This window comes from Ovis aries, chromosome 2, assembly GCF_016772045.2.
Source record: "Ovis aries strain OAR_USU_Benz2616 breed Rambouillet chromosome 2, ARS-UI_Ramb_v3.0, whole genome shotgun sequence".
NCBI classification, from domain to species: Eukaryota; Metazoa; Chordata; class Mammalia; order Artiodactyla; family Bovidae; genus Ovis; species Ovis aries.
The window spans coordinates 198,745,621-198,764,235 of NC_056055.1; the positions used below are offsets into that span (position 1 = coordinate 198,745,621).

Sequence of the window (18,615 nt, forward strand, 5' to 3'; positions counted from 1 at the left end):
CTGAGCCCTGGAAGAAGTTCAACTTGGAAGTTCTATAGTCGCCAAGTAGCAGTTAGTCACAAGGGTATGTAATAACACAATTCTGCCTTCCATAGTTGATCACCAGCAATCACACCAATAGCCCTGTGTGTGCAGAAAGGGTGTCTCACCTCTCTTGTGAGATCAGAACACAAGAAAAGCAGCAGTGGTTCTTGTAAAAGACATCTGTTCTATTAATTACAATTGTTAGCACGGGTTACTAACTAAGAGACAAAGTCTCTAAAAACTAACAGCGATGCCTGAGTGCCTGGGACGTTTGGCAATAGACTGAAATGAATCCGAAGTAGATTCTTCATGCAAGTCAGGCCGTATGCTCCTCTCCTTCAAAACCACCACCCTGACAGGAAAAAAAGCAAAATGTAAAATAGAAATTTTAATAGAAATGAAAGTTCAAAACTGAGGCTGGGCTTCTCCAGAATACTAATATAGACTGATACCAGTCTATGTTATGACTATAGCGGAAATAATTTGTAAAGAAATAGCTAATATTGTTTACCACTGTTTTAAACTTGCTTATATAATGTCCTATTGTATAAGGTGAAATCATTTCCAAGGTGACTTAATTGAGCTTTCAACCTGATCTCTTCTCTGAATTCTACTAGACAATGGTTCTTTGCAACAATTCTCCTCACCATAAGACACTGTACATTTTATACTGCTTCAATTAGGCAGTAGTTCTTGTCCAGTGACCCTCTTCCTCTGAAAATCCAGAGGCAACTGAGCTACCTGTACCCTGCTTAGTGGCTCAGTTGTATCCGACTCTACAACCCCATGGACTGTAGCCTACCAGGCTCCTGTGTCCATGGGGATTCCCCGGGCAAGACTACTGAAGTGGGTTGCCATGCCCTCCTCCAGAAGATTGTCCCAACCCAGGGATCGAACCCAGGTCTCTCTCAATTGCAGGCAGATTCTTTACCATCTGAGACACCAGGGAGGCCCAGTGAACCAACTAGCAATATTCATTATCTGCACTTCATTTTGACCAAAAAATACAATCAAACTGTGCTGGTAGTTTCATGTAAAGAAACAGAGTACTTCCCCCTCCTCCCTCCTCCACCTATGAGAAGTCAGGTCCTTTTATTTTGCCTTGAAATCTATCTCCCTTCCTTCCTTCTTTTCTCCCTTCCTCTCTCCAGTCCTTCCTTTTTCTTTTTTTCCAGGAGCTCTTTTACCAATACTTCAGGAGAGGGGTACCTTAAAATTGCCACTCACTTTGGGGGCCCTTGTCTTCTCTGCTGCTTCCAATTTCATGTTGGATCTTCCAACATGAAACGTTAAGAAAATGGCACCCAAGAAAGCATATGCTGCCACGGTAGCCCCAGCTGTTACTGCCTCATTTTTCACTTTTAAACATACTTCAGAACTCCCACCTGAAAAATTGCATACATTATACAGAAAAGAAATAATTTTAGTTTAGAGCCACAGTAAAATAACATTGCTGGGACTTAGAGTTACAGCCTAAGTACCATCAGTGTTTCAGCTGTGTTAAGCTTTAACAGTGAGGGCTCCACCAAAACTAAAGCAGATCCTATTTCCTTGCAAGACATCAAATGATGGGTTCTTGATAACTAACCTCAGGATTTATCCACTTTCCATTATAAAATTACCCAACAATCAAGAAATGGAAAAAGCCAAAGGAAAACCTGAAGTATTATTCCCAAGATTTTACAAACAAGAGGAAAACACACAGTCTGTAATTATCTCGTTGGCCAAGCTCAAAGCCAAAAGCATTCTAGGAGGGCAAAAGGTTAATGCCACAACGATTGTTTATGTGCCAGTTAGGCAAGGGGATGAGAAACCTCCAAAAATAAGAGAAGATTACACATTTCTAAAACATTCACTTAAAGGAGGGGGTAGTAATGCACGCATTTGCCTGGAATCCTAACACCCTCCTGCAGAGGTGGTTCTATATACACCTCAATGGAAGGTAAAGGAGTTCACAGCTTTAAGAGTGAACATGTTTTATTTCTAACTAACACATTAAAGTAGTTGGCAGTAATTTTTTTAAGCAGATGGATTGGAATATTTCGGGAAATGCTAAGGGGCTGATTTTCTATTGCTTTTTAGAATTTCAAGTTATAAAATAAGATTTTGGCTAATCCAGTCTTCTTCTAAATTCAGCAGTGTTTATTAAAGGCACCAAGCTCTAACTTTCTTATCTGGATTATCAGTGAAGCAGTAATTAGCTTTAATTAGGAAGGCAGATTCACATGGTCAAAATAATGCTGGATTTGGTGACTTTATTCTTTCAAAATAAGGAAAGGTTCAAAAAGTAACCATGTGCACAGGACAAAATGGGCCCAAACTGATGCCGTGATTTTCAGGGTGCTCTTAATTCACTATTTATTCCTCTGCTTTTAAACCTAACCTTGTCTTCATGAACCTGCCTTATCTTTTATCTTTCCACGACAAAGATTAGAACAGTTTCTTTACAAACACCTATATTTATATTAAGCTCGAACAAACTCATGGTTCCTGTGTCAGGCAAATCCACGGCCATTCAGGTTGACCACAGATCTAAGAGGACACTAAATAAAAATGAAGCTTTGCAATTTCTTGATTTACATTACTTTATCTGTGTAACTCTACTAAATATTCTACTGGATACAAAGGAATTATTCCTCTTTCTTTGGCTTCTTCCTTAGATCAATCATCTGGCCAATATTTATTGAACATCTGCTATGCACACAGCTTTTCAAAGAATCACTTTCACAGGCTGTCAAACAGCTATAAATTTTGCTAAGATCCAATCCCATAACCTCTTCATTGGCTCTCTAACATAGAAGCCTGTAAAAATATTTTTTAGTAACTAGAAATTTCATCTAAAGGATAAGAATTATCTTCACCACATCTACACACTAAAAGAATCCAATGAACAAGAACAAATGATCCCCCACCTTGTCCATAAATTGGACAGTGAAAGGAAGCATGTTATTCATATCTGCTAATATTTGGCTCCTGAAATCTGGATAATGAGTTGGCTTAATGATTTAAGTTGTGTGCTAAAAGGAGCTGGCTCTTACTGGAGCAGGCTCTCAGGAGCTGACTGCATGCATTTCTTCCCAACCTCTGGAGACCTCAAGTTGGCAGCCCAAGATAACCAAGAAGAAAATATTTACACCCCTGTGACTATCCTCCAAATATTTCCTTCTCCTGAAAGTTGTCCAAATCTATTCTGCCCCTGGATTCAGACGCTAGGAGTTTAGCTACCAAGGGTTACCTTTTACATTAGGAAACCATCACTTGTGAGAAACAGAAAAAACTAAAAACAGGAAATTATAAGATCCTCAGCCCTCAGGGAACTTGAGGACCCAACACAAAATACTTCTGAAGTTTGCAAGGGGGGTGAACATTTGAAACTGTCAGGAAGAGCTCACAGAGTAAAGGGAAGATGGATCTGATAGAGGTTAATCTGATAGCTTAATTGATGGCTATGATTTGGTCAGCCGGAAAGAGGGCAAACAGTCATCCTGGTGAGATAACTGAATGGCCAGAGGAAAAGAGGTAAAAGAGTAAGGTGAAGGACTTCCCTGGTGACCCAGTGGTTAAGGCTCCGGGTTTCCACTGCAGGGGGCACCGGTTCCATCTCTGGTTGGAGAATTAAGATCCCGCATGTTGGGCGGCACGTCCACAAAACACACACACACACACACACACACACACACACACACACACACACACACACACACACACACACACACACACAGAAGAGTACGGTGAGCCAGGAAAGTACTGTGGGCCTGTATGCTCTGACCTGGAAAGCTAGAGGTAGAGGGAGCTACTAGGAATAGTCTTTCCAATTTTGCTTGACATGTTGTTTTTCTGATCTTTAACGTCTTTCTGATCTCTGATAATGCCAAGTCCGTTGGTTTTCAGTCTGGTTAGACCAGCACTCACACTAGTACTGAACACAGCACACTGTTGTGTCACCTGGTAACTCTGAGCCTCCTGCTGGGACATAACAACTTATAGCTGATGCCAGCTTGACCTCATAAAGTCAGCTTGGCTTCATAAAGCTCACATTAGGGCTTCCGAAGGCAATGGTTTAGGCTAAATCTCAGCCTAGCTCTTGTCTTCAGCAAGTTGCAAATTATTAGAATTTAAATGAAGGTGATGCTCATCTTCAAGATTTAGAAAAACCATGCATATGTATTCTTTAAGCCATTCACTTGGAGTCTCAAATGTCTCTCCCCTCCTTATCTTTGCACACTATAAATACTATACCACAACTACTATTCTTAGTACTAACCTGTTAGTATAACTTCTATAGACTCTGGAATCAAACTGCCTGGAATGAGGTGAAAGGGAAGGATAAGCGATATGGGATGTGGCAGGGAGAGGACGGGAGGAGGACCTACTATTTATCAAGACCTTTCTCTGGGCCTTTTTGCAGATCCCATTAAATCCTCACAGCAATCTTGTGAGACAGGAAGACACTGAGGCTCGGTTGAATACTTTTATTATTGGACTTCCCATGTTATGACCAACCTAGATAGCATATTCAAAAGCAGAGACATTACTTTGCTAACTAAGGTCCATCTAGTCAAGGCTATGGTTTTTCCTATGGTCATGTACGAATGTGAGAGTTGGACTGTGAAGAAAGCTGAGCGCTGAAGAATTGATACTTTTGAACTGTGGTGTTGGAGAAGACTCTTGAGAGTCCCTTGGACTGCAAGGAGATCCAACCAGTCCATCTGAAGGAGATCAGCCCTGGGATTTCTTTGGAAGGAATGATGCTAAAGCTGAAACTCCAGTACTTTGGCCACCTCATGCGAAGAGTTGACTCATTGGAAAAGACTCTGATGCTGGGAGGGATTGGGAGCAGGAGGAGAAGGGGACGACAGAGGATGAGATGGCTGGATGGCATCACTAACTCAATGGACGTGAGTCTGAGTGAACTCCGGGAGATGGTGATGGACAGGGAGGCCTGGCGTGTTGTGATTCATGGGGTCGCGAAGAGTCGGACACGACTGAGTGACTGAACTGAACTGAACTGATGCTTGTTAAAATTTTGATTTCAATAAGTGACCACTCTCTTCCTAGGTCCTATGGGCTCAAAGTGAGGAAATGTCTGTGGTGTATATGTATCTCCAGTCTGCTATATGCCCATAAGGGTAGTCAATATGAAACTGATGAATAGAAATAATGTCAGAAATGGTAATTAACTTTCTAGGTTAAACTTGAAAATTTTTAAATAATAATATTGGGTTTTGGCAATACAAATTTTTACAACACAGAAGCAAGAAAAGAGAAGGTCCTTTCCATTTGTGAGCAAAATCCTTGATGCTCCTTTTATCCCACCTGCTATGTCTTCTTCTTACTGAATAAATTTCATGCTTTCCTAGACTTCCCCTTACAACCCTTCCAGTCCAGGCCTAAGACTATCCCCTATTCTTCTCTTGCTAAAAAAAAAAAAATAACTTTCATTTCCTTATAAAATAGCAGATAGCAACAAAGTCAAATAATTATCAACATACAAATGACTGGTAACCCCTTCCTTCTCCTAGTTGTTTCTTTAAAGAACATTTAAATTAAGCAAATGAACTAAAAGGAATATCTCATTGGTAGAGCCTCAAGTTGTTTGGCATGTGTACAGCTTTATCAACACCCACCCATTCCCAGGCTTCAGTTACTTTGAAAGAAAACTAGGAGAAAAAAGGGTTCCTTCTGAGGCAGAGCAACCTTTACTGAAACTCTATGGTTGAAAGCAAAACTTCTCAAACTTCACTTGTCAAGACACAATTTCTGATTCAGTAGGATTAGGGTGGAGCCAGAGTCTGCATTTCTTATCAATCCCCAAGTGTTAGAGGAGCTGCCTGGCTGCACACCGCACTTAGAGTAGCACTGCTTGAAGCTATTCCACTTCACTGCTTGCTCTGAATGCCTCCACTTCGACACTGAGACTTGCAAACTGTATGAAGGCATAAGGTCTTTTTTCAGTCTAAATCTCAGGAAGGCAAGGTCTGTAACACTGGGAACTGGACTTGGGGAGGAAAGAAACAAGGGAGAGGATGACATGCACAAATCAAGACACACATGTCTAGACCAAGCCTGCAGGTATTCAAAAGAGAATCACAAAAAGGCTAGATTGTTGGGTTTTCCTGCATTTATCTGAGTTATCGCCTAGGGAGCCTTTTGGTTGCCTAAGAATGACAGCTTACTTGCACTGTAATGTTACTTTACAGAAGAAGAAATGAATTTTCTAAATGGGAGGGGTCTGATTTGATACCAAACCAGGGCCAGATGTGAGAGCAAAAGCAAAGATCTTTTATTTTTATTGAAGGTCACTGAATCACTGTGTGTGTGGGGGTGGGGCGGGGGCGGTGTATACAAATATGACACCAGCAGAGAAAACTTGGTAAGAAAAAAAATAGAAAACTGAATAAAATATGTAAGTACTTTACAAAAATAAAATGTAAATAGCCAATAAATATATGATAAAAAGATAAATATTATTTCACATCCATCAAATTGGCAAAACTTAAATAGTCTAATGATACTAAGTGTTAACAAGTATAAGGAGCAAGAAGAATTCCCATATACTCTGGTTTTGAGTATTATAAATATGAAGGGGTGCATGCTTTGCAACATAGCAATTCTACTCCCAGTTATATCCCAGAAAAATACTAGTGGATTTTCATTTTAAAAATCCCACCAGGATTATTTGTAATAGGGGGAAAAAAAGAAACAAACTAAATGTCACTTATAGAAGAATAAACTGTAGCATTTTCAAACTTTAAGATATCATACAGCTGTGGGAATGAACAAACTAGTTATCAAAAATCAACATGTATGGGGGAAGCTATAGAGAAATACATGCAACATATTATAAGTATGTATTGCAGAAAATTGAAAACAAGCAAAACAATAACTCATTGTTTAGGACCCAAACATAGGTCTACAGTTTCATGGAAAAAAGGAAACAACAAATTCAAAAGAGTGGATGGTTCTGCAGGAAGAAGGTAGTGTTTTATTTTTCAAGATATTCAATAAAAATATGGGCCTTGGTTATACTTTTTGTATGTCTCACATATTTTATAATAAAAATTTAGGACCTTGTCTTCATAAACTGGTAACCATATCCCCTTAATAGATAACTGATAGCAAGTGACTTCAAACAAAAGTGAAATTCAAGTCTTATCATTCTAAAGTTTACTAAAAATCACTAGAATTAGGCTATGACTCAAAAGGAGCCATGTGAGTACACTGAATAATCTTCTGCTTTCTAAATCAGTGGTCTCCAAAGTGGGGTACACTGGGCTCAAGAATAAAATATTCAAATTTATCTTTATTCGTAAAAATCCCTCTGATTTCTAGCTCTTGTCCATTACATAATACACATAATCTTGTTGTTTTTCTTCAGTTGCTAAGTTGTGTCCGACTCTTTACAATCCCACGGACTACAGTCATGGACTGTAGCATGACTGATTCCTCTGTCCTCCACTATCTCCTGGAATTTGCTGAAATTCGTGTCCATTGAATTGGTGACACTATCTTAACTATCTCATCCTCTGCTGTCCCCTTCTCCATTTGCCTTCAATCTTTCCCAGCATCAGGGACTTTTCCTGATGAGTCAATAGGCAACTATTCGTATTAGGTGGCCAAAGTACTGGAGCTTCAGTTTCAGCATCAGTCCTTCCAATGAATACTCATAGTTGATTTCCTTTAGTCTCTTTGTAGTCCAAGGGACTCGCAAGAGTCTTCTCCAGCATCACAATTCAAAAGCATGAATTTTTTGGCACTCAGCCTTCCTCATGGTCCAACTCTCATACTGAAAGTGACTACTGGAAAAATCATAGCTTTAACCATACAGACTTTTGTCGGCAAAGTGATGTCTGTTTTTAATGCTATCTAGGTTGGTCATGGGGCTTCCCTCATAGCCCAGTCAGTAAAGAATCTGCCTGCAATGCAGGAGTCACAGATTCAATTCCTGGGTCGTGAAGATCCCCTGGAGAAGGAAATGGCAACCTACTCCAGCGTTCTTGCCTGGAGAATCCCATTGACAGAGGAGCCTGGCAAGCTACAGTCCATGGGGTCACAAGAGTCAGACATGACTTAGCGACTAAACTACTACTACTAGGTTGGTCATAGGTTTCCTTCCAAGGAGCAAGTGTCTTTTAAGTTCATGGCTGCAGTCATCATCCATCGTCATTTTGGAATATAAAATCTGTCACTGAATATAAGAATATAAAATCTGTCACTGCTTCCACTTTTCCCCTTCTATTTGCCATGAAGTGATGGGACCGGATGCCATGATCTTAGTTTTTTTAATGTTTTTCAAGTCAGCTTTCTCACTCTCCTCTGTAGTTCCTCTTCACTTTCCGCCATTAGAGTGGTATCATCTGCATATCTGAGGTTGTTGATATTTATCTCTGCAATCTTGATTCTAGCTTCTGAGTCATCCAGTCCAGCATTTTGCACAATGTATTCTGCATAGAAGCTAAGTAAGCAGGGTGACAATATACAAAATTGTCATACTCCTTTCCCAATTCTGAACCAGGAGTTCTTCCAGGTCTAGTTCTAACTGTTGGTTCTTGACCCATTGACAGGTTTCTCAAGAGACAAGTAAAGGGTCTGATACTCCCATCTCTTTCAGAATTTTCCAGTTTGTTGTGATCTACACAGCCAATGGCTTTAGCGCAATCAATGAAGCAGACGTAGATGTTTTTCTGTAATTCTTTTGCTTTCTTCATGATCCAATGAATGTTGGTAATTTGATCTCTAGCACCTCTGCCTTTTTTAAACCCCACTTGTACACCAGGAAGTTCTCAGTTCATGTACTGCTGAAGACTAACTTGAAGGATTTTGAGCATAAGCTTACTAGCATGTGAAATGAATACATCTCTATGGTAGTTTAAACATTCATCGGCACTGCCTTTCCTTGAGATCAGAGTGAAAACTGACCTTTTCCAATCCTGTGCCACTTCTGAGTTGTCCAAATTTGTTGACATATTGAGTGCAGCACTTTAACAGCATCATCTTTTAGGATTTGAAATAGCTCAGCTGGAATTCCATCACCTCCACTAGCTTTATTTGCTGTAATGCTTCCTAAAGCGAGTCATTAAGATCTTTTTTGTATAGTCCTTCTGTGTATTCTTGTCACACATTCTTAAAATCTTCTGCTTCTGTTAGGTCCTTACCATTTCTGCCTTTATCGTGCCCATCCTTCCATGAAATGTTCCTTTGATATCTCCGATTTTCTTGAAGAAATCTCTAGTCTTTCTAATTATATTGTTTTCCTCTATTTCTTTGCATTGTTCATTTAAGAAGGCTTTCTCATCTCTCCTTGATATTCTCTTGAACTCTGCATTCAGTTGGGTATATCTTTGACTTTCTCTCTTGCCTTTCACTTCTCTTCTTTCTTCAACTATTTGTAAGGCCTCCTCAGACAACCACTTTGCCTTTTTGCATTTCTTTTTCTTGAGGATGGTTTTGGTCATCACCACTTGTACAATGTTACAAACCTCCATCTATGGTTCTTTGGCACTCTCCCAGATCTAATCCCTTGAAATTTGTCACCTCCACTGTATAATCATAAGGAATTTTACTTAGCTCATATCTGAACGGCCTAGTGGTTTTCCCTACTTTCTTCAATTTAAGTCTGAATTTTGCAATAAGGAGTTCTTGATCTGAGCCAGTGAGCTCCAGGTCTTGTTTCTGCTGACTCTATAGAGTTTCTCCATCTTTAGCTGCAAAGAATATAGTCAATCTTATGTCAGTATTGACCATCTGGTAATGTCCATGTGTAGAGCCGTCTCTTGGGTTGTTGGAAAAGAGTATTTGCTGTGACAAGCGTGTTCTCTTGCCAAACCTCTGTTAGCCTTTGCCCTGTTTCATTTTGGACTCCAAGCCCAAACTTACCTGTTACTCCAGGTATCTCTTGACTTCCTACTTTTGCATTCCAATCCCCTATGTTGAAAAGGACATCTTTTTTGGTGTTAGTTCTAGGTGTTGTAGGTCTTTATAGAATTGGTCAACTTCAGCTTCTTTGACATCAGTGATTGGGGCATACACTTGGATAACTGTAATGTTAAATGGTTTGCCTTGGAAATGAGGCAAGATCATTCTATCAATTTAGAGGTTGCAATCAAGTACTGCATTTCAGCCTCTTGTTGATTGTATTGCTTCTAAGGGATTCTTGCCCACAGTAGTAGATATAATGGTTATCTGAATTAAATTCACCCAATCCTGTCCATTTTAGTTCACTGATTCCTAAGATGTTGATGTTCAATCTTGCCATCTCCTGCTTGACTATGCTCAATTTACCTTGATTCACAGACTTAACATTCCAGGTTCCTATGCAATATTGTTCTTTACAGCATCAGACTTTAGTTTCATCCCTAACACATCCACAACTGTCATTTCACCTTTGGCCCAGCCACATCACTCTTTCTAGAGCTATTAGTACTTGCCCTCCACTCTTGCCCAGGAGCATAATGGACACCTTCTGACCTGGGGGGCTCATCCTCTGGCGTCATATCTTTTTGCATTTTCATATTGTCTATGGGATTCTCCAGGCAAGAATACTGGAGTGGGTTGCCATTTTCTCCTCCAGTGGACCACATTTTGTCAGAACTCTTCACTCTGACCTTTCTATCTTGGGTAGCCCTGCACAGCATGGCTCATAGCTTCACTGAGTTACACAAGGCCCTTCACCACCACAAGACTGTGATCCATGAAAGAGAACGTACATAACAGAAACAAGCATAAATTAATTTATATATGTGGTTACACAGTGGTAAGAGTATATCACATATAAAATTTTAATTGATCCATGTTCAAAATTTTAAAAGTTTAGAAGCCAGTATTCAAGATGACCACTGACTTTTAAAATCACCCATCCAGGTAACCTATACCCAAACCCTGAAGTTTAAAAATAGAAATTTTGGAAGAGGACCACATTCACAAAGAGTTTTATTAGTGAAAAATACCCTGAAGTAGATGATTAAAACTACAACCTGGTATCAAACCATGTCTGAAAACTTTCTATAGATCAAATTTTACATCAGGCTTTACAATAAATATTGATACCAATGTCAACCAGTGCAGTATCAAGTCTGGATGTGTTAGTGTAGAATATTCTGTTTAAAAAAGAAAAAAACAGAAATCATTTGGAAAATTCACGTGGAAACAAGACACAATCTAGGAAACCAATTGCCTCTCATTAACACAAGCTAGATAGGGAACTGTAAAGATGGCGGAGGAATAGGACGGGAAGACCACTTTCTCCCTCACAAATTCCTCAAAAGAACATTTCAACGCTGAGCAAACTCCACAAAACAACTTCTGTAGGCTGGCAGAGGACATCAGGCAACCAGAAAAGCAGACCATTGTCTTCAAAAACAGGTAGGAAAAAATATAAAAGATGAAAAAGGAGACAAAGGAGGTGGGGAGGGAGCTCCGTCCCGGGAAGGGAAGCCCGTCCCGGGAAGGGAATTTTAAGAAGAGAGGTTTCCAAACACCAGGAAACACTCTCCCTGCCGAGTCTGTGGCAAGCCTTGGAAACACAGAGGGCAACATAACAGGAAGGGAAAAATAAATAAATAATTAAAACCAACAGATTACAAGCCCAACAGTAACTCCCCCAGCGGAAAAGCAGCACAGACGCCTGCATCCGCCATTGGGAAGTGGGGGCAGGGCAGGGACGCGCGGGAGGCACGGGCTGCAGTGCTTTGCAAGAATCGGGCAGGGACACCCCACGCGCAACCAGAACGATCTAACTTGGGCTAGCAAACCAGACTGTGGGATAGCTACCACGCGAAAAGCTCGAACATAAGACACCGCCAGGACCGAGCACAGAACAAAGGACGGAACGGAAAAAGCCGGCTGCAGACCATCCCCCGCCGGGGACAGGCAGCCAGAGCCGTAAGGACTGGAAAGGGGCAACTGCAGACGCGGAGAGACTTTACGTACCTAACTGCAAGCAGGCTTCTTTGCTAAGACTTCTGGGGGTGCTGGACAGTCACCATCTGCCTTATGGGGGGCGCCAGCGGTCCACCCAGAAAGCTGAGCAGCAGCGGCAGAAAAGGTGACAAGTCGCGGCGATCGCGCTCGCCAAACTCCTGAGCTACTCGGCCCTGGGAAGGGCACAAAGCGCAGTCCCAGCCGAATCTGTGCCTCTGAGGGCTGCCTGAGCGCCGAACCTGAGCGGCTTGGACCGGGGAAGTGCACGCAGCCTAGGGCCGGCCCCAGACGGTTCCCGGCTGAGCATCGTAGAGCCGGAGCGGTTTGTGCACTGCGAGAAGGGACAGGTCAAGCGGGGCTGAGACACTGTGTGCACACGACAGTGCTATTTGTTTGCAGCATCCCCCCTCCCCACAGCGCGACTGAACTAGTGAGCCTAAAAAACCAGCAAACAGAAGAAGTTAAACAGAGGGAACCACCTTGGAAGTGATCCCACATGGCCCACAACATCAGAGAAGGGCCAGATATTTTTACTATTTTTAAAATCATTCCTTTTTTTTTTCTTTTTTTTTCTTTCTTTTTTTTCTAACTTTTAAAAATTGTTAAGTCTTCTAATTCTCCTCTAATTTTTATTTCTATAACCTACTATTACTTTTTTTTTTTTTAAGGCAAACACCATATATAGTCTTTGGATGGTTGTTGGTGGGTTTTTTTTTTTAATAATTCTTATTTTTTTTTCTCTCTCTCTTTCTTTTCTTTCTTCCTTTTTCCTTCTGCTTCTTTTCTTTAATATTGTATTTTTGAAAATCCAACCTCTACTCTAGATTTTTAATCTTTGCTCTTAGGTTTTTGTTGTCAATTTTGTGCATTTAAAAACCCAAACTTCACTACCCAAGTTTACCTGAGAGCGAGATTACTGGCTTGACCACTCTCTCCTCCTTTGGACTCTCCTTTTTCTCCACCAGGTGGCCTCTGTCTCTTTTCTCCCCCATCTCTTCTCTATCCAACTCTGTGAATCTCTGTGTGTTCCAGACAGTGGAGAACACCTAAGGAACTGGTTACTGGCAGGATTTGTCTCTCTCCTTCTCATTCCTCTCTCTTATCCTCCTGGTCACCTCTGTCTACTTCCTCCCTCTCCTCTTCCCCGTATAGCTCTGTAAATACCTCTGAGCGGTCCAGACTATAGAGCGCACATAAGGAAGTGACTACTGGCTAGCTTGCTCTCTCCTCTTTTGATCTCACCGCATCTCACTCCAGTTACCTCTAACTACCCCCTCCATCTTCTCTTCTTGTAACTCAGTGAACCTCTCTGAGTGTCCCTCAATGTGGAGAAACTTTTCATCTTTAACCTAGATGTTTTATCATCGGTGCTGTATAGATGGAGAAGCCTAGAGGCTACTGTAAAAATAAAACTGAAAACCAGAAGCAGGTGGCTTAAATCCAAAGCCTGAAAACATTAGAGAACTTTTGAATTCAGGGAACATTAAGCAATAGGAGCTCATCAAATGCCTTCATACCTACACCGAAAACCAAGCTCCACCCAAGGGGCAACAAGTTCCAAAACAAGACATACCACGCAAATTCTCCAGCAACACAGGAACACTCCCCTGAGCTTCAATATACAGGCAGCTCAAAATTATTCCAAAACCTTTGATGTCTCATAACCCATTACTGGTCACTCCACTGCACTCCAGAGAGAAGAAACCCAGCTCCACCCACCAGATCTCCAACACAAGCCTCCCTAACCAGGAAACCTTGACAAGCCACTGATAGAACCCCATCCACAGTGAGGAAGCTCCATAACAAAGAGAACTCCACAAATTACCAGAATATAAAAAGGCCACCCCAAACGCAGCAATATAACCAAGATGAAGAGACAGAGGAATACTCAGCAGGTAAAGGAACAGGAGAGTTGCCCACCAAACCAAACAAAAGAGGAAGAAGTAGGGAATCTACCTGAGAAGGAATTCCAAATATTGATAGTGAAAATGATCCAAAATCTTGAAATCAAAATGGAATCACAGATAAATAGCCTAGAGACAAGGATTGAGAAGATGCAAGAAAGGTTTAACAAGGACCTAGAAGAAATAAAAAAGAGTCAAAATATAATGAATAATGCAATAAATGAGATCAGAAACACTCTGGAGGCAACAAATAGTAGAATAACGGAGGCAGAAGATAGGATTAGTGAAATAGAAGATAGAATGGTAGAAATAAATGAATCAGAGAGGAAACAAAAAAAAAACGAATTAAAAGAAATGAGGACAATCTCAGAGACCTCCAGGACAATATGAAATGCTCCAACATTCGAATTATAGGAGTCCCAGAAGAAGAAGACAGAAAGAAAGATCATGAGAAAATCCTTGAGGAGATAATAGTTGAAAACTTCCCTAAAATGGGGAAGGAAATAATCACCCAAGTCCAAGAAACACAGAGAGTTCCAAATAGGATAAACCCAAGGCGAAACACCCCAAGACACATATTAACAAATTAACAAATATCAAACACAAAGAACAAATATTAAAAGCAGCAAGGGAAAAATAACAAATAACACACAAGGGGATTCCCATAAGGATAACAGCTGATCTTTCAATAGAAACTCTTCAGGCCAGGAGGGAATGGCAAGACATACTTAAAGTGATGAAAGACAACCTACAGCCCAGATTACTGTACCCAGCAAGGATCTCATTCAAATACGAAGGAGAAATCAAAAGCTTTACAGACAAGCAAAGGATGAGAGAATTCAGCACCACCAAACCAGCTCTCCAACAAATTCTAAAGGATATTCTCTAGACAGGAAACACAAAAAGGGTGTATAAACCCGAACCCAAAACAGTAAAGTAAATGGTAATGGGGTCATACTTATCAATAATTACCTTAAACGTAAATGGGTTGAACGCCCCAACCAAAAGGCAAAGACTGGCCAAATAGATACAAAAACAAGACCCCTCTTTATGCTGCTTACAAGAGACCCACCTCAAAACAAGGGATACATACAGACTGAAAGTGAAGGGCTGGAAAAAGATATACCACGCAAATAGAGACCAAAAGAAAGCAGGAGTGGCAATATTCATATCCGATAAAATAGACTTTAAAACAAACGCTGTGAAAAGAGACAAAGAAGGCCACTACATAATGATCAAAGGATCAATCCAAAAAGAAGATATAACAATTATAAATATATATGCACCCAATATAGGAGCACCGCAGTATGAAAGGGGAAATCAACAATAACACAACAGTGGGAGACTTTAATACCCCACTCACACCTATGGACAGATCAACTAAACAGAAAATTAACAAAGAAACGCAAACTTTAAATGATACATTAGATCAGTTAGACCTAATTGATATCTATAGGATATTTCACCCCAAAACAATGAATTTCACCTTTTTTTCAAGTGCTCATGGAACCTTCTCCAGGATAGATCACATCCTGGGCCATAAATCTTAACTTGATAAATCCAAAAAAATCGAAATCATTCCAAGCATCTTTTCTGACCATAATGCAGTAAGATTAGATATCAATTACAGGAGAAAAACTATTAAAGATTCCAACATATGGAGGTTAAACAACACACTTCTGAATAACCAACAAATCACAGAAGAAATCAAAAAAGAAATCAAAATATGCATAGAAACTAATGAAAATGAAAACACAACAACCCCAAACCTGTGGGACACTATAAAAGCAGTGCTAAGAGGAAAGTTCATAGCAATACAGGCATACCTCAAGAAACAAGAAAAAAGTCAAATAAATAACCTACGGAGTGAAGTAAGCCAGGAAGAAAAACACCAATACAGTATACTAACACATATATATGGAATTTAGAAAGATGGCAATGACGACCCTGTATGCAAGACAGCAAAAAAGACACAGATGTGTATAACAGACTTTTGGACTCAGAGGGTGAGGGAGAGGGTGGGATGATTTGGGAGAATGGCATTCTAACATGTATACTATCATGTAAGAATCAAATCGCCAGTCTATGTCTGACGCATGATACAGCATGCTTGGGGCTGGTGCATGGGGATGACCCAGAGAGATGTTATGGGGAGGGAGGTGGGAGGGGGGTTCATGTTTGGGAACGCATGTAAGAATTAAAGATTTTTAAATTAAAAAAAAAAAAAAAAACACAAGCTAAGTTAACATTCTCCAACTGCTTTCAGCTATTGATATTCATTTCGGAACAGGCAGGACACATTTAGAAAATGGCACATCACCAGAAAGTGTGGGTGAGGGTATGTAATTTTGCCTATTACAATGCAGCCAGAATCTTTCCAGAACCAACTTCAAGAGCCAGAGAAGTAAATTTGTTGCATAAAACCTTTACATTGGAGTGTAATCCTCCTATAAAATAAACTATAATAGAACTACCTTATGACCCAGCAATCCCACTTCTGGGCATACACACCGAGGAAACCAGAATTGAAAGAGACACATGTACCCCAATGTTCATCACAGCACTGTTTATAATAGCCAGGACATGGAAACAACCTAGATGTCCATCAGCAGATGAATGGATAAGAAAGCTGTGGTACATATACACAATGGAGTATTACTCAGCCGTTAAAAAGAATTCATTTGAATCAGTTCTGATGAGATGGATGAAACTGGAGCCGATTATACAGAGTGAAGTAAGCCAGAAAGAAAAACACCAATACAGTATACTAACACATATATATGGAATTTAGGAAGATGGCAATGACGACCCTGTATGCAAGACAGGGAAAGAGACACAGATGTGTATAACGGACTTTTGGACTCAGAGGGAGAGGGAGAGGGTGGGATGATTTGGGAGAATGACATTCTAACATGTATACTATCATGTGAATTGAATCGCCAGTCTATGTCTGACGCAGGATGCAGCATGCTTGGGGCTGGTGCATGGGGATGACCCAGAGAGATGTTTTGGGGAGGGAGGTGGGAGGGGGGTTCATGTTTGGGAACGCATGTAAGAATTAAAGATTTTAAAATTAAAAAAATAATAATAATAAAAAAAGAAAAAAATAAAATAAACTATATAAAATTGAGTAGTATCATCTCACTATAAATAGTCATTCATTGAGGATGCATCTTAAAAATCTTTTGAGCCTTTAAGCTAGTGATTCTGGTTATTGACAACTGAATTCATAATTTAAAAGATATAGTTTCACTCAATGTATAATAAAGACTCTATATTTACCTCTTAATAAAAATGAGATGACTATTTATTGACATGTATCATTTATCAATTTAACAATAACAGAAAAATGTAAGAACAGACACATTAGTTATGACAAAGGCTTGACTTTGGGCAGAAGCAGAAACACAGGTAGGTAGATACTAAATCTATCATTAAGCCACAAACTGAGGGAAATTAATCTATTTACTAGGATTAGTGTGTATTTTATTCTAATAATATTGTTTTCATACCAAGTCAAGAAAAGCCTTCTCAAAAGCATTTCTTTGGATACTAATTTGGAAAATCTCACTAAAGGGAAGAGGTCTTTAGTGGTACCAATTTATACCAACATCTACTTCATGACTTGTAAAGGAGGTACACATCTCCTAAAAAGAGACAAAGTTTATACAGAAAACTATCTGTCATTTCACATCTGAGAATAGAAAGAAGTATCAAAAACTTCTCACCCTGTTTCCATTGCTGACTATTTGTTAAGGTGCATCACAGGATGAAATAGATCATGCCAAGACAGATAAGTTTTGATGAAAGCATTTGCTATGATTTCTTATTTCTTCCCACAAGTTCATAAGACAAAGTAATCAATCTAATATCCAGGCTTTTGAAGCAGTGGCCCTTTTTTCAGAGTGTATTTAGTATACAATAAAAAACATGGTATGCATCATACTCCCGCCCCATAGCCTCAACCCCATGGCATAGGGAGAAGGGACTTATCACTGATGCATCTCACAGCTTAACAAAGTTCTCTGATGCACAGCAGTCCACTCGGGGTCCATTGCCCCATAGTTCTGCCTTCTGAAGAGCCTCAATGACCTAAGTCTCTTCTCAGTGGTTTTCTCTGAGAGGCTCAGAAGACTCTGGGCAACACAGCCTCTACGCACCTAGTTTGCTACCCCTGATGCAGTTGAACAGTTCCTCCTTCAGACAAGGGACTTCACTGAGGGGCTGTCCAGGTTGGAGAGGTCCTAACTCTATTCATCTTTTGTGCTAGAACTCTTTCAGCAGTAAATAATGGGAGCAGAGGGGAGGAGTAGAGAAATGAGGGGGAAGGAGAAGGGAGATGAGAGGGAAGGGGGAAGAAAGGAGGCTCACATAACTGAAAACTCTATGGATGGATACGTCATACGTCATATCTTCAGACATAGTTGGATCCACAAGACAGCATTAGAGCTTGATCTCTTTTTCTCCATCTCTCACCTCTGCTTTTCTCTCTGATCCTCATTTTCTACCAGGGTCTAATGCCTTCTGGCTGCTCCAGGCTTACATCTTCCAAGTTTTATTCTTTCTAAAGATTCCCAATAAAATTTCCAGAATGAACACTTATCAGTTCCAATCAGCCTCAGTTGGGTTCTCTGCGCATCCGTGAGCCAATCACTGTGGTCTGAGAGGTGCAAGACCTTCCGTAATTGACCCAGACTTGGTCATACACCCACCCCGCAACTGGAAGAAGCATGGTTTCAGAAAGCAAACCCAGGTGCTACTATAGAAA

General features: G+C 40.3%; 1 protein-coding gene across 7 annotated transcripts in view; it reads right to left on the minus strand.

Annotated features, from left to right (window-relative positions):
- The window catches only part of HECW2 (HECT, C2 and WW domain containing E3 ubiquitin protein ligase 2), a 446,556-nt gene that overhangs the window by 283,745 nt on the left and 144,196 nt on the right, over window positions 1-18,615 (minus strand). For 2 of the 7 annotated variants that reach the window (XM_060411233.1, XM_060411237.1), the window contains exon 1: window positions 12,845-13,995. The exons of the other annotated variants lie outside the window; for them this stretch is intronic. The gene's annotated coding sequence lies outside the window, so the exon portion shown is untranslated. Of the gene's footprint in view, window positions 1-12,844; window positions 13,996-18,615 lie in introns of those variants that run through there. 7 annotated transcript variants of the gene reach the window in all.